A 15,405-nucleotide genomic window follows, 5' to 3' on the forward strand; every position below is an offset into this window, starting at 1 on the left:
AGTTTGGGTGGTTTTGTAACTTAGTTCCATTGAAGTGAATGGAGCTTAACTGTAAGCCACACCTGAACTGGAGCCATGTTGTCTCTGTAAGAAAGTGGCCATGTTTTTGTAGCGCTGGATAACCCCTCCACCTGCTGTACAGCCCCTCTCCCCTCCTCAGACTGTGCACTCTGGCAGTAATAGAGTTAATACCCCAGAATAGGCGCCGGGGGCACAGCTCCTCGACTGGTCCAGGAAATAAACGCCACCATTCCCACTAATGCCCATATATACCATGTGTGAACTAAGTCAGAGAGTGCCGGGCATCACCAGCTCGCTCCCCGCAGCACCTAGGATCCCAGCATCTTACTTTACTACAGCAGAATCCTTGCGATCTACAGCGCCATCTGTAGGACAAAGGAGGTATTGCAGCCAGTGGTCTCTGGCCGAGCGCTCACGTGTGAGTCATAAGACACCGCCGGGCACTGCCTCCTTGCTGCTGCTCCTGCCGGGATTGGGGAGGTCGTGCTGCTGCTGCGCTCTGCTCTATCTGCCCTCTATGGCCGGCTGTGTGTAGTGTGACAGGCTGTAAGTACCGCAGTGCATCCTGCCGTGTGTATACTGAGGGCACCGGGCACACAGCTTCCTGTTTGTCACCCGCTTCTCTGCTGTGACTTCCTACACAGGCTGCCGGGGTGACTGTCAGTGCTGTATATGCTGCTGCACCAGGGATCCCATCCTGTGGCAGAACCACAACTCCCAGCATGCCCTGGCAGGATATGCTGGGAGCTGTAGTCCTGCCGCAGCTGTAGAGCTATATATAGGTTAGACTGTATATAACACACTGTGCTGTGACAGGGCAATGTTTGCTCTACATGGGGGTCATCATCTTTACATCCACCTCCATTGCTATGGTAATCTGAGGGGACTGCAGGGTACATGTGTATATACTGTGGACCCCAACATTCTGTGTATAGGGTATATATCTACCTGACCAGTGGGGGTCTGACTGCTGGGACCCCCACCATAGAGGTCAGTAGTCCTGGATTGGATGGACTGGCAGCATGATCGCTCAGCTACCACTCTGTTACCGTCTAGGAGAATTATAAACATGGAGGAGGTCAGCAGTCTGCTGTGTTTGGAAGTCCCATAGACACAGGCAAGTAAACTTTACCATAGGCCCCAGGCTGTTCACCATGCTTGGCCCCCCACCCCTGTGTAACCATGGCAGCACTAAGGGTCCCCTTACACACACACATATCTGACAGATTTTTTAAAACAAATCCAGGAACAGCCTTTAAACAAAGAACAGGTCATAAAGGAAAGACTGAGATTTCTCTCTTCTAATCCATTCCTGACTTTGGCTTCAACAATCTGTCACATAATCTGTTAGATATCTGTGTGTGTGTAAAAGGATCCTGAGGGTACCTTCACACGTACAGGATTCACAGCGGTACGTTGAATGGGGTTACATACCTGCAGTATGTAACCCAGCACCTTTAACCCCCCCGAAGCCTACAGCATACATTGGCAGCACTGATTGGCTGATGGGGACAGCCGGGAGCCTCACACGCAGCCGCTGCACTGAGCTAAAGGTTATGAAAATTTCACTGTGGGTATGTAACCCCATTTAACTTCACACTACATGGATTCCCAGCGGATTTCGCTGCAAACTCACAGCTTGAAATCCGCTGCGAATCCGTTACGTGTGAAGGTACCCATAGGCCCCTTTTAAACAAGACAATTATCGTGCAAATTACTGTTATATCGTTCAAATTTAAATGATAACCGTTTCTTGTAAATGCAGGCACTCATCAAACAATAAACGCGAAATCGCTCTTCATTCGTTTGGTGCTAACACCAAAATCTTCATTAAAGTGGCACTATCAGCAGGTTCGGGTAAGTGAACCTGCTGATATGATTCAGCCGCTATTTACCTTAGGACCGCAGTGCCGTTCTTCATACTCCTGTGGGGTCTGGTACTGGGCGAATTTTTGATAATTGCTGATATGCTAATTAGCGGGTTCCAAGCATTTGGGGCGTTTCCTGTCCACCCGGAGCACCCGCTCGTCCCGCCTAGCTTGCCGTCCCAGCCCATATTCATATATGCATATTTAGGCCGCTTGTTACTGCGCATGTGCAGGGAGCAGCCTGTAACCAGCACAGGATTATGAAGAACGGCACTGCGGTCCTAAGGTAAATAGCAGCTGGCCCATGTCTGCAGGTTTACTGACTGAACCTGCTGATACTTTAATCATTCAGTATTATTCCACATCGTTCGTTTGCTGGGATCAGATGGAGTAAACGATTGTAGTAACTAACGTCTGTGTTTTGTGTGGTGAACGATTTCAGGTTAATAATAAATGATCGTTATCGTTAATCAATAAAAATTGCTTTGTCTAATGCTGCGTTTACACGGAACGAGTATTGTTCGAATTTTTGCAATAATGATCGCATTTGTGCGATAATTGTTCCGTGTAAACATAGAAAAGCGACGAGCGAGAAATCGTTCATTTTGTTCCCAAATCGCTAAAAATTCGCAGATCACTTCGTGTAAGCAGTCTTTCAAAGATTCATCCTATGTGAAAAATGGGCTTAAGCGATTTTAAAAACAATCGCAATAACGATTTTTCTTATGAATTTTCTAACGATTTTTCTAACTTTTTATTCGTCTAAACGCTGATCGTTATAAAAACCAAATCGTTGCTTCAAAATCGTTAAACGATGGATCTGGCAAATTATCGCTTCGTGTAAAAGCAGCATAATAGGACCCCAAGGGGGTTTCCACAGTACAAGACAGATAATGTCATATTTATTGTGTACCCATAAAGTATTGTGAAAAATAATTAGGCAGCTCTGTGCTCAGTCCTCATTTTCTAAAGTACTGTACTTCCATTTTGAGTATGGTGCCTAAATATCCCAAAACTTTTGACACGTCATAGAGACATGTCAAAAGTTTCAATTGCTCCGGGTGGAAACTCTTATGGCCCTATTCCACGGGCCGTCTAGAGGAGCAAACGAGTGCTTGCTGCGGGGTGTCAGTTGATCGTTGCACTCTATTCCACAGGACGATTATCGTACGTAGCTGCCGATATTTGCCGAATACAGCCGATATTCGTTCCGTGGAATAGGGCCTTTAGCAGGTTCCCAGCAGCCACTCACCTCCTTTTACTGGTGCCGGTCTCCTGATGCTTATAAGTCCCATCGTTGTCATGTAATTCAAGCTCATAAAAATATGTGAATGAACTCTTAACCCCCCAAATTAACCCTCAGTGCTCCTGAAGAGTTAATTTGCATATTTTTATAAGCTTTAATTACACAAAAACGGCAGAACTTACAACCATCAGGAGACCAGCACCAGGTATCTGCTGCTGGGAATTATGCAAAGACCTTAAAATTCTGTTTACTTACAAAATTGTGCGGTCTTCTATGAATAGATGCCATATGGTTGCAGGTCTGTGTAGCGTTCACCTACATCACAGGTGTGACTTGTGGCCCTCCAGCTGTTGCAAAACTACAATTCCCATCATCCCAGAAAAACTTGTTTGATCTGAGACATCATTTCCCTATTCCCCTCCATCCGGCCCAGACCTCCATGCTGATTTCTTCCAGATACGTTTCATCTCTTCAGAACCAGCAAGACAAACATCTTAGGCTCCGCACATTTCTAGCAACTTTCTTCCCTTTTTCCCTTCTGTAGACTCCCATAGTAACTGCGCTGTTAGCAGTGTTATCCGTGGTTTTGAAACTCAGTTCCATTGAAGTAAATGGAGCTTAATTGCAAACCGCACCTGAACTGGAGACAACAGTAGGGGGAAAAGTGGCCATGTTTTTGTAGCGCTGGATAACCCCTTTAATGCCCAGGGCCTATTTTTCAAATCTGACCTGTCTCTCTTTATGTAGTGGTAACTCTGCGATGCTTTTAACTATCGCGGTTATTCTAAGATTATTTTTTCGTGACATATTCCTCTTTATGTTTGTGGTATACGCTCAGTAGTTTTTTTGTTGATACACTCGGTAGTTTTTTTGTAAAAATCACAACATTTGCGCAAAACTTTACATTTCTTTATATTCAAAACTCTCTCTTCCTTAGGCTACGTTCACACAGAGCAAAAGGGGCGGATTACGTGAGGAAATATTTCCGCCTGAAATCAACTGACGCTGAATTCCGAGCAGAATGTAAGCAGAATCCCTGCGTATTCCGCTAGCAAAGTGTTCAGCTCGTAATCAGCTCTTGACAAATTCAGCGCAGAATACTCGAGGAATCCGCGCTGAATCCGCATGCATTCAGCGCTGAAATTCAGCGAGTATTTGGCGAGTAAACTAGACTATACCAGAATATATACTAGAATCCTCCTCCCCCCTATTTTCCCCATTTCCGCGCTGATTCAGCGCGTAATTTCCGCTTGTATTCCGCGCTGAAACAGAAAATCAAAGCTCCATTGGATTGTATAGGCTTCCGCTAGCGGAAGAATGAACATGTTCATTCTTCTGGCGGAAAGAGGATTAGTTCAGTGCGGAAATTCCACCGTGTGAACTGCAGAGCAGAATTTCCATTCAACACAATGGAAATTAGCTCTGCACCTATTTTAACGGCTGAAATTTCAGCACTGCAGAAATTCAGCTGCTTTTGCTCTGTGTGAACGAGCCCTAAGAAAGTTGTCATGTTACATGAACTAATTATTAATGCAACATCTACAACATGTCTGCTTTATGGTGACGTCATTTGGTGAACGTCTTTTTACTTGTTAGGATGTTAGAGGGCTTTGAAATTTTGCTGCGATTTTTAAAATTTTCATGAAAATTTCAGCTCTGATTTTATTAGGGACCAGTTCAGTTCTGAAGTGGATTTGTGGGGCCTGTATGTTAGTTACCCCCATAAATCTCTTGACTGTAAAAACTGCACCCCTCAAAGTATTCCAAGTAACATTTCATAAATGTATTAACCCTTTAGGTGTTTTAAAGAAATTTAAGCAAGTTGAAGGGGAAATTTAAAATTTCCATTATTTTGGCAGATATTTTAATACATTTTTCCTCTTAAACAGCAAATACTAATAGAGAAATGCCACTCAATATTTATTCCCCTTATTCCAATGTTTCTAGAAATCCCCCATATGTGGCCGCAGTGCGTCACCTGACTCAACCACAGGCCGCACACATGACAGAGACCTGGTGAATTTTGGGGCCTTTTTTTTATTTGAGGTTTTTTTTTAGCCATTATACCATGTCACAAAGGCCTTGGGGTGCCAAAATATTTGCGTAAGATGGGTTAACGTTTCCATCTGTACCATTTGGGGGGACATGTGACATATTTTTTATGAGGTGGTTGGAATAAAAACCACAATTTAGCAGCAGTTTTTCACCATTTTTTTTGTACACCGTTTACTATACGTTACATATGACATGTTATCTTTATTTGTCAGGTCGGTACGATTACAGCGATATCCATTTTATATAGCTTTTGTTATAGTTTATGGCACTTATACTATACTGTATATACTGTTTGTGTCTTGCATATTGTAAGAGCAGCAATATTTAAGATCTCCCTCCGGCTGCTCCATAGACGGTGTGTATAGGGTTAACTGCCCGGGCGGCTCCGCGCGGCTCCCCTCCGGGCACAGGCAGCGGGAGGAGGCTGAGTACCCGCATCCCATGACGTTCCCGGAACGTCATATTGCTGCAAGGGGTTAAAGCCTTTTTGTAGACATCTTTCACCCCCATTAGACGACGTTTGCTAATCATTATCAGCAATATTAGATAATATGAGAAAAAATAACTTTGTGCATTGTAAATTAATGTTGTGTTTTATAACAGATTGTATAATAAGTGAACCAAGAGTTAACCTGTGATATCAGACGTCAGTATTTAGCTGAGCAGGTACCGATCACCTGTGCGCATGAGTAAGGAAGCCCCACCTTCCAAAACGTCACGCGGCAGGGGAGAGGACGCCTAGCCTCTAGCTATCTCCAGTGTTCTGTTCACACTCAGCCGAGCCTGTACTACTGATTACAAATAAAGACAAGTCCAAGTGAAGACCGCTAAAGTGAGTGGATTTTTCATATATTTTGCACTCACATGAAGTTGTATCATTATTGAGCGGGGATAAATCGTATGGTAAAGCTTCATCCCCAGCACCCCATGCACATTAGGAAGCTATCAGCAGTTTAGATTCCCCTTTAAATTTATCAGGCTGATTTGTCTGGAAGAGTCTAGTTTGTTCTAGTGCTGCGTGTCTCATCCACCCACTAAATTTACCACAACAATATTGACAGCTTTTACATCTGCTCGCTGTCTCTTCATTTGCATTGTGTGGGTGTTGTGTCTGTACACTTGATCAGCTGGAAGTGAGTGCTGATGTCATGTTACAGCAGTGCCAACATACTCATTAAACTACCTGTACTTTTCATAAGGTTTTATAAAACCTGCCTGGATTTGTTAGATTAACCCTTCAGTGTGTCGCAATGATTTTAGTGCTCTCTCAATGCTGTTATTGAGTCTTCTCCATGCTGCTCAGCTATTTCACATTCTCTCCATTTCAGAGGATGGGATCAGAGCTGGGCTGCTTGCCAGAAGTACTCACTGCTGGACTTACTTCCCTTGCCAGTTACAGGACAGCACCTGCTTCTCTATGCTATACTGTGACATGTGGGGAGAGAAGGGGGTTACTGATGCACTTGGTTTGCAAGGAGCTAAGTGAGCAGAATAGAAAAATGACAACTGTGTCACAGTAAGGTAAGGATTACATCACAAAAGTGGCCCTGGTTTAAGCAGTAAGGGTCTATTTACACAGATTATCTGACAGATTATGTGCCAACGATTTGAAGCCAAAGCCAGAAACAGACTATAAACAGAGATCAAGTTATAAAGAAAACATGAGATTTCTCCTCTTTTCAAATCCATTCCTGGCTTTGGCTTCCAATCTTTGGCAGATAATCTGTCAGATAATCTTTCTGTGTAAATAGACCCTAATGCTACGTTTACACGAGGCGATTATTGGCCCAATCGTACGATTAACGATTTCGAAGTAACGATTTTTTTTTTATAACGATCAGTGTTTAGATGGAACGATATATCGTACAGAAAATTCGTTTTGCGATCGCTTAAGCCTATCTCACACATATAAATCAGTGAACGACTGTTTACACGGAACGATCGGCGAATTTTTTGCGAACGACGATTTAAGAACATGTTAAAAGATCAAAATTAACGATTTTTTGATCGTTCGCCGCGTTAAAACGTACGATTATTGTTCGAATTCGCCCGATAATCGTTCCGTGTAAACGTAGCATTAGCTAATGATAAGCTAAGCGGATGGAAGATTATGACAAGGAAGATGTTAAATCACTAAAGTAGCCCTGGTCTAAGCAGTGATCTGCTGCAGGTGGTGATGATACAGGGACAGCTGCTCAAAAGTTACTGGGTGGTCAGAGAGGTGAGGAAATCCTTCATTTACCTTTCAAGCCCAGTGTATACCCTGTGCAAGAGGCAGACAGGCTCGGCTAATTAAAGCACAAATACGCTGCACATGGGTCTCTCACACTGGTGTGCAAAATAGAGGGCCTGTGAACCTCCAATAGTACTCCACAATAGAAAAATAGCACACACCATAAATTCTTATGAACTTTTCTTTATCCACAATATTGTGGATAAAGAAAAGTTCATAAGAATTTATGGTGTGTGCTATTTTTCTATTGTGGAGACAGGCTCGGCTTGCATTCACAAAGTCCAGGCCCTCTCCTGTATATAGCACAGCTCGGCAAAGCTAAACCTCGATATTTCACTAAAGGTTGAGGTGTATAGGTCTCCCTTTTGCAGACATGTGAGCTTATTTGGGTCCACTAGGAAGCAACCATTTTTTTATGCTCCCAGCAGTAGATGGAGAAGCAGCCCAGATACCCCATGACTAGCTTACTGCACACCAAATAGCTGCCAGTAGCTGGCGCTGTTTCAACACTTGTCTGCTTGGTGCCCGGGAGGAGTCTCATTGACTAGCACAGAGCTTTGGTTCACGTCCAGTCTGCAACTCACGTCCAGTCAGCATCAACCGTGTTGGGAACCCTGTCGTTTGCAGGGAGGGAGTATTTTCTGTCTCTATACTGTGTTGTTTCCATAACTTGTATTTAGTTCTATAGAAGTGGTGAAAACAGTGTAAAAGGGGTCTGCTTCACAAATGTATGGCATATCCTGTGGATACCACTTTAAGAGTGACTGGCTGTATTAATTTTAGATCACGTAAACCAGGAAGTATTTATTGAATAGAAGAATTGAGAATAGAGTAAAAGGGGAAATTTCGCTTTGTGGCTGACATGGTAAGAGTATGTTCACATGGAGTCGTTTAAGGCAGATTCCATGTGGAGTTTCATGTGGATTCCATCTCAAAAGCCACCTAGAATCCAAGTCCCTTAGACTTCAATGGGAATTATGGTATTTTTTTTTTTAGGGATTGAAGAGGATTTTGAGGAGGATTTTTCCTTGCCTGTTCCTCAGGAAATAGTAAGGCTGCATTCACATGTTCCGTGTTCTGCACGGAACACGGACGTGGAATGCCTGTAACAGACTCTCCCCTGCCCATGCAGCATCTGTGATAAGGTGCTGGGAGCGGGGAAACTGTACAGATATGTGCCGCGCTGCAATGACAGAGCCACGCGGCTTTGTGATTACAGCGCGGCGCATATCTGTACAGTTCTCCCGCTCCTAGCATCTTATCACAGATGCTGCCCGGGCGGGTGGAGAAGTCCATTACAGGCATTCCACGTCCGTGTTCCGTGTGGAACACGGAATGTATGAATGCAGCCCAAGTGTCCATTAAACCATGAGAACAGGGTGTTTTGTTGCCCCCCCCAGTTAAAAGTGGTGGACATACATGTAGACTGATGCTACATTGAACTCTGTGAGCCGGATGAAGATCCTGAAAAACATGGATACAATCTATGGCCTATGGCTGTATCCATGTTTTCACTTCAGCAACTGGTAGGAACCTGAGTGTGCTCGAGGTTTGCTTATCAGCCCATAGATGTGTATGGAGTGGCAACACACATGATAAACCACTGCTGTACTCACTCCAGGGACACAGGACCCCCATTCACCTGATCACACACCCATGACCTGTGCTCAGTGGAGATCAAGTGTCTTCTGCAATTCATCTGCTTAGGGCTTATTCCCACGCCCCATATTTTACGGCTGGGGAAACCCTGTAGTGGAGTCCGTAAAATACGAGATGTAGGAAAAAGCCCTTAGTGTGAACCCACACTTTAAAGTTTTTTTTCGTAATTAAGAGTCATAGTCACCTTTTCAATCCCTCGCCATTCATTTTTAAAACGAGTCCTGTGTCCCCCACCACAGTGACAATTACAGTATGAACTGCATGGAGTGTAATGGTTAATGAACTTGATGTGTCTGAGTACATCCAATGTAATAAGCTACCACAGATATTATCAATTAAATTGAAGGGGTACTCAGGTGAAATATAGTCATCTGGTGCCAGAAAGTCTCCAGCCTCCCAGTACTCATCAGCTGATGTATGCCCTGCAGGAAGTGGTCTATTCTTCCCAGTCTGACACTGCTCCCTGCTGCCACCTCCGGCTGTGACACGAACTGCCCAGGGCAGTAGCAAATTCTCACAGTAAACCTCTACTGGTCTGTCCAGGTCAGGAACTGTCCAGAGGTGGCAGCAGAGAGCACTGTCAGACTTTAAGGGTACAAACACACACACTGTGTACGCAGCGTATTTATTGCTGCGATACGCAGCAAATACGCAGCAGATTAGATCTAAATAACTGAACACAGCATCAAGTCTTCACCATCAAATCTGCTGCGTATTTGCTGCGTATCTGCTGCATATACGATGTGTGTGTTTGTACCCTAAAGAATACACCACTTCCTGCTTTTTGAAAAAATAAACACTTTTTTCTGGAGTACCCCTTTAAAATTGTTGCAATCAGAAACAAGAGCTACACATACAGTAGTACTGAGGCGGCGGTACTTGCAGTTACACAGGGAGAAGTGAATGTGAAACGTTTATCATTTTAAGTAAATAAATATAGTTTTGTCTATGTTTATAGCAGCCTGAAAATATAATTTTTTTTTTTTACACTTCCCTGGACTTGTGACTTCATTCATGTGACTTATAGAACTACTTCTCGGCTTTGCACCCACACAGCACTTCCTGTTGGTTGTAGGTGTAACTGTGTTTGTTCCAAAATATGATTAGTAAAAAAGAAAACCATATAATAGACAACACCTTATTTGCAATACTGTTATCACAACGTGCTATAAAACAGCAAAGCAAACAGTTTAACAACAATTCCCATATAAATCACTAATATGTCCGTAATAAATAATAAGCAAACTTCTGATTGGTTTAAAGGGGTACTCCGGAGACTGAACAACCCCCTTCCCATTTTATTTATTTATTTTTTTGCTAATAAATTGCTTTACAAAACTTATATTAATTTCTTATGTAACTTTATTTAAAAAAAAAATGCTCTGTATATTGCTGTGCGGCAGGCAGCGCCACAACAGAGCAGGGGATCGGGAAGCAACACAAACGTTGGTGGCAGCAGAGGGGGTCGTGTTGCCCCTTACAGATGCCAGACAACAGAATTGCACGTGTACAATAAAAAACTAAAATTTTTTAAATACATTTATGATAAAAAAGTACTATAACTTTATTAAAGCAATGTGTTAGAAATAATTTTTGGTCTCCCGAGTACTCCTTTAAGGAACCCACCACACATTGATCACAATGGTCCCAGTGGTCGGACTCCCACCGTTCAGATTACTTATTCCTATGCTGGTAGTAACATGTTGTTAGCTGTCCACTGGATATATGATAACTGATAGATAGGTGGGGCTCTGACCACAGGGACCTCCTCCAATTAGCTAATAGTCACATGCATGCTCAGTTAAAGTTACTGTGCATGCGTTCTCAATGGGGAGAGGGGAATATACCATGTGGGGATATGGAGGAAGGGAATAATCACACAATTTCTTTTCCGCCCTTCTACACATAAGATGGTTAGCTGGCTATGCTGAAATTGTATGGTTCAGCCGACATTCCTCCTATGTGCATGGACAACTTAAGTTTTGGGGATGACTGTTCTCAGTCTTTGCTTTAGGACCTGTTCTTTGTTCATAGTCTGTTTCTGGCTTTGGCTTCAAAAATCTGTCAGATAAATCTTTATGTAAAAGGACCCATAGTTCTGCGATGTACCAGGCAGGTACATCGCTTTAAGATTTTTACATCAATAGATTGGCGCGGGGATGCTGGTGTCGCAGTCATTATTTATTTTTTTGAACCATGGCCCAGTTCCTGTCACCGGTCCGGACTCAAGCACTGGAGTTGGGCCTGTCCGCCCCCCGTGTGACGTTCTGCCTTCCCCTCTGTTAGGCTGCTCCATTGATTCTATCTTTGTTATTCTGCACTTTTCTTTGTATTGCACTTTTCTTTGTCTTCCCCCAAAGTATGGTAATACTGAGCTAGACTGGAGTATTGCCTCCTGATGGTAATGCCATTGAACCCAAAGCAATGAGAATACTTTCCTCAATGTTTCAATTCCTCATCGCTTTTATGATTTTCGGTCTTCATCCTTTTAGGCCCCGTTCACACACAGCAAGGGCAGCAGAATTGTCGCCAGCCTCCGTGTCATAATGACACACTATGGGAGGCTTGTGCGGCGCATCGTTCAGCGTCTCTCCAAGCTGAAGAATGAACATGTTCATTCTTCAGCGCCGAGAGATGCAGTGTGCGCCTCCCATAGAGTGTTATTATGACACGGAGGCTGGCGACATTCTGCGGCAGACAATTCCGCTGCTCTTGCTCTCTATGAACGGGTCCTTACACATTCTAAAATCCTTACTGACTCCGTCCTGTTCACATGGCAGCAGGTTGTTACAATGTAGTATTCCAGGCAATGCTCTGTGAGTGTTCCTATGCTTATTGTAAAGATTGCATTGATCTTTTAAGAAGGAGAAGATCCACAGCGTCCAAAAAAAGTTTTGTTGTCTTTATTATGAGGCATATAAAAAGTTACAAAAGATAAAAACGTAGGCCTACATGTTTCGGGGAAACACACCCCCTTGATCACGGCAGTACAGACTTTCACAGAATCACAGGTATATATGCCAAACATTTAGATGCAGTGGGAAAGGGAACGCCCCGTGGGTGGGTGTGGTTACGTATGTGATTAGACACAATTGCTAAATGCTGGACATAACACATGACTACTAGTGTGCACAATGCATATCATCAATCATCAGTATAGATATGATAGGTCCGTTTTAAAGTTTAAACCTTTGGGTGTCCTGGTTTCTAAGCGGAGAATCCAAAAAGCCTCTCGCTTGCGTAGGAGACGGACCCAATCTCCTCCTCGTTTTGGTTTAAACACTCGTTCTATAGGGATGACTCGAAGAGAGCAGCACTCCCCTGGTGGACATCAAAAAAGTGTTGAGTTAACCTTGACATGGCTTTGCGGGAGTTAAACGTGATGCGGCTGATGCATCAGCAATATGTTTATCAATCCTTTTGTTTTAGTTTCCTTTTTGTGCTGCCAACATATTGTATGTTGCAATCAGAGCACCAGGCAAGATAAACAACATAAGAGGTGTTGCAGTTGAGAAAAGATATGTTGAAAACTTGGGCTGTGCTTACCGACTGGAACGTGAGACTCTTCTGGATATGACCGCACAATCTGCATCTGGGCATGGAGCACTTATGGGATCTTTGAACAGTCAACCAGTTTTCCTTTCGTACTTCGTGTTCATGGATAACTGTGGGTGAAAGAATGTTCCCTATTGTCCTGCCCCTCCTGGCCACACATCGAACCCCTGCAGATAGAATGGCTTCACATTTTCCATCCTGAAATAATAGGGGAATGTATTTACGTAGTGTATGCTCTATTTGTCTGAACTGTGAGCTATAGGGTGTGGAAAAGGTTAGGGGAGCAGGGGTTACCGGTGATGGAGACGTACTTGAGGTATTTCGGTCTCTGAGATGATAGGTTCTGTTCTTGCTTTCCGCTATCCTTTTTGCCCTTTGGATGGTGTGCATGGGGTAACCCCTAGAGGATAAACGTGCAATTAGGTCAGTGCATGCGAGTTCATATGTGGTTGCATTTGAGCAGGCCCTTCTAACTCTAATGAACTCCCCAATAGGGAGATTGCGAATGACGTGTGACGGATGGTGACTACGTGCATGTAGCAGTCCATTACCAGCGGACAGTTTCCTATATACACCAGTCTCAATTCTGCCATGTTGGAAACATAAAGAGATATCCAAAAAAGAAATTTGTGACGGTTCAAATTGGTATGTAAACTTAATGTTGAGGCTATTATTATTCACGTAGTCTACAAACTCCCTGGCCAGGTCCGGACCCCCCGTCCATATTAGGAGGAGATCATCAATGTACCTCCCATACCATAAAATGTGGTTCTGGTAGGGGTTAGAAGAGTTGTACATGATGATCTCCTCCCAATATGCCATGTAGAGATTTGCTAGTGAAGGGGAGAACTTGGCACCCATAGGACAACCGACTAGCTGTAAATAAAACCTGTCCCCAAACTTGAAAAAATTGTGTGATAATAAAAACTCTGTAATGAGGATGATGCATTCTTTCAGGGACTCACCATAGTTGCTATATTTCGCTAGGTGATGTCTCAGAGCGGTGATGGCTTTGTCATGTGGAATGCAGGTATACAATGCGGTCACATCCAGAGAGAGCCAAGAGCTGGAAAGATCACAAGGTAGGTTATTTATCTCAGCAAGTAAACCCTTACTGTCACGTATATATCCAGGTAATCTAGTGACTAATGGCTGTAGAAGGCTGTCTAGCCAGGCACAAGTGTGTTCAACCAGTGAGCCTACGCCCGAAACTATCGGGCGCAGGGGAGGGGGAAAGATGCCCTTGTGCGTCTTGGGAAACGCATGAAAAAAAGGTGTCATGGGATGATCAACCAGTAAATATTCTTTCATTTTGGTATCTATTACACCCATGTTTACCCCTAAGTCTAGGATATCTGTTAGTCTCTTTTTGCATATGTCTGTGGGATCTGTGGTGAGAGACATGCCCTTTTCTGAGCAGCTAGCAGTGCATTCTCTTATGGATCTGCAGTCTGCTGATTGCCAGTCCAACACTCCAGTGGAAACTACCATTAATAGATTTCGTACACCTAACCCTCGCTTTTACCCCATCCAGTCCCGGGTGCCAGCCATGGACACTTTCCAGCTAAGGGTGGAGGAAGAACTTAGATCACTATCAACCACACAGGTAAACCACAATAAACATAATCTTTCATTGGTACAGAAACATGCTCTCAAGGAATTAGCCCACAACCCCAATATAGTTGTACGCCCTTCTGGTAAAGGAGGCTCTGTGGTGGTGCTAGACAGATCCCTGTACATTAGAGAGGTTGAAAAACTACTGGGGGACACTCACATATAAACCTCTCACCACAGATCCCACAGACATATGCAAAAAGAGACTAACAGATATCCTAGACTTAGGGGTAAACATGGGTGTAATAGATACCAAAATGAAAGAATATTTACTGGTTGATCATCCCATGACACCTTTTTTTCATGCGTTTCCCAAGACGCACAAGGGCATCTTTCCCCCTCCCCTGCGCCCGATAGTTTCGGGCGTAGGCTCACTGGTTGAACACACTTGTGCCTGGCTAGACAGCCTTCTACAGCCATTAGTCACTAGATTACCTGGATATATACGTGACAGTAAGGGTTTACTTGCTGAGATAAATAACCTACCTTGTGATCTTTCCAGCTCCTGGCTCTCTCTGGATGTGACCGCATTGTATACCTGCATTCCACATGACAAAGCCATCACCGCTCTGAGATATCACCTAGCGAAATATAGCAACTATGGTGAGTCCCTGAAAGAATGCATCATCCTCATTACAGAGTTTTTATTATCACACAATTTTTTCAAGTTTGGGGACAGGTTTTATTTACAGCTAGTCGGTTGTCCTATGGGTGCCAAGTTCTCCCCTTCACTAGCAAATCTCTACATGGCATATTGGGAGGAGCTCATCATGTACAACTCTTCTAACCCCTACCAGAACCACATTTTATGGTATGGGAGGTACATTGATGATCTCCTCCTAATATGGACGGGGGGTCCGGACCTGGCCAGGGAGTTTGTAGACTACGTGAATAATAATAGCCTCAACATTAAGTTTACATACCAATTCGAACCGCCACAAATTTCTTTTTTGGATATCTCTTTATGTTTCCAACATGGCAGAATTGAGACTGGTGTATATAGAAAACCGTCCGCTGGTAATGGACTGCTACATGCACGTAGTCACCATCCATCACACGTCATTCGCAATCTCCCTATTGGTGAGTTCATTAGAGTTAGAAGGGCCTGCTCAAATGCAACCACATATGAACTCGCATGCACTGACCTAATTGCA

At 43.7% G+C, this 15,405-nt stretch overlaps 1 protein-coding gene across 2 annotated transcripts in view; it reads left to right on the forward strand.

Moving 5' to 3' along the window:
* Nucleotides 1-447: 447 nt before the first annotated feature.
* Nucleotides 448-15,405, forward strand: part of CPVL (carboxypeptidase vitellogenic like) — a 136,113-nt gene continuing 121,155 nt past the window's right edge. The window contains exon 1 of one of the 2 annotated variants that reach the window (XM_069958729.1): nt 448-567. The gene's annotated coding sequence lies outside the window, so the exon portion shown is untranslated. Of the gene's footprint in view, nt 568-5,923; nt 6,023-15,405 lie in introns of those variants that run through there. The other variant, XM_069958730.1, reaches the window with a different exon arrangement.

The sequence above is a fragment of the Dendropsophus ebraccatus genome, chromosome 2 (genome assembly GCF_027789765.1).
Source record: "Dendropsophus ebraccatus isolate aDenEbr1 chromosome 2, aDenEbr1.pat, whole genome shotgun sequence".
In the NCBI taxonomy this organism is placed as follows: Eukaryota; Metazoa; Chordata; class Amphibia; order Anura; family Hylidae; genus Dendropsophus; species Dendropsophus ebraccatus.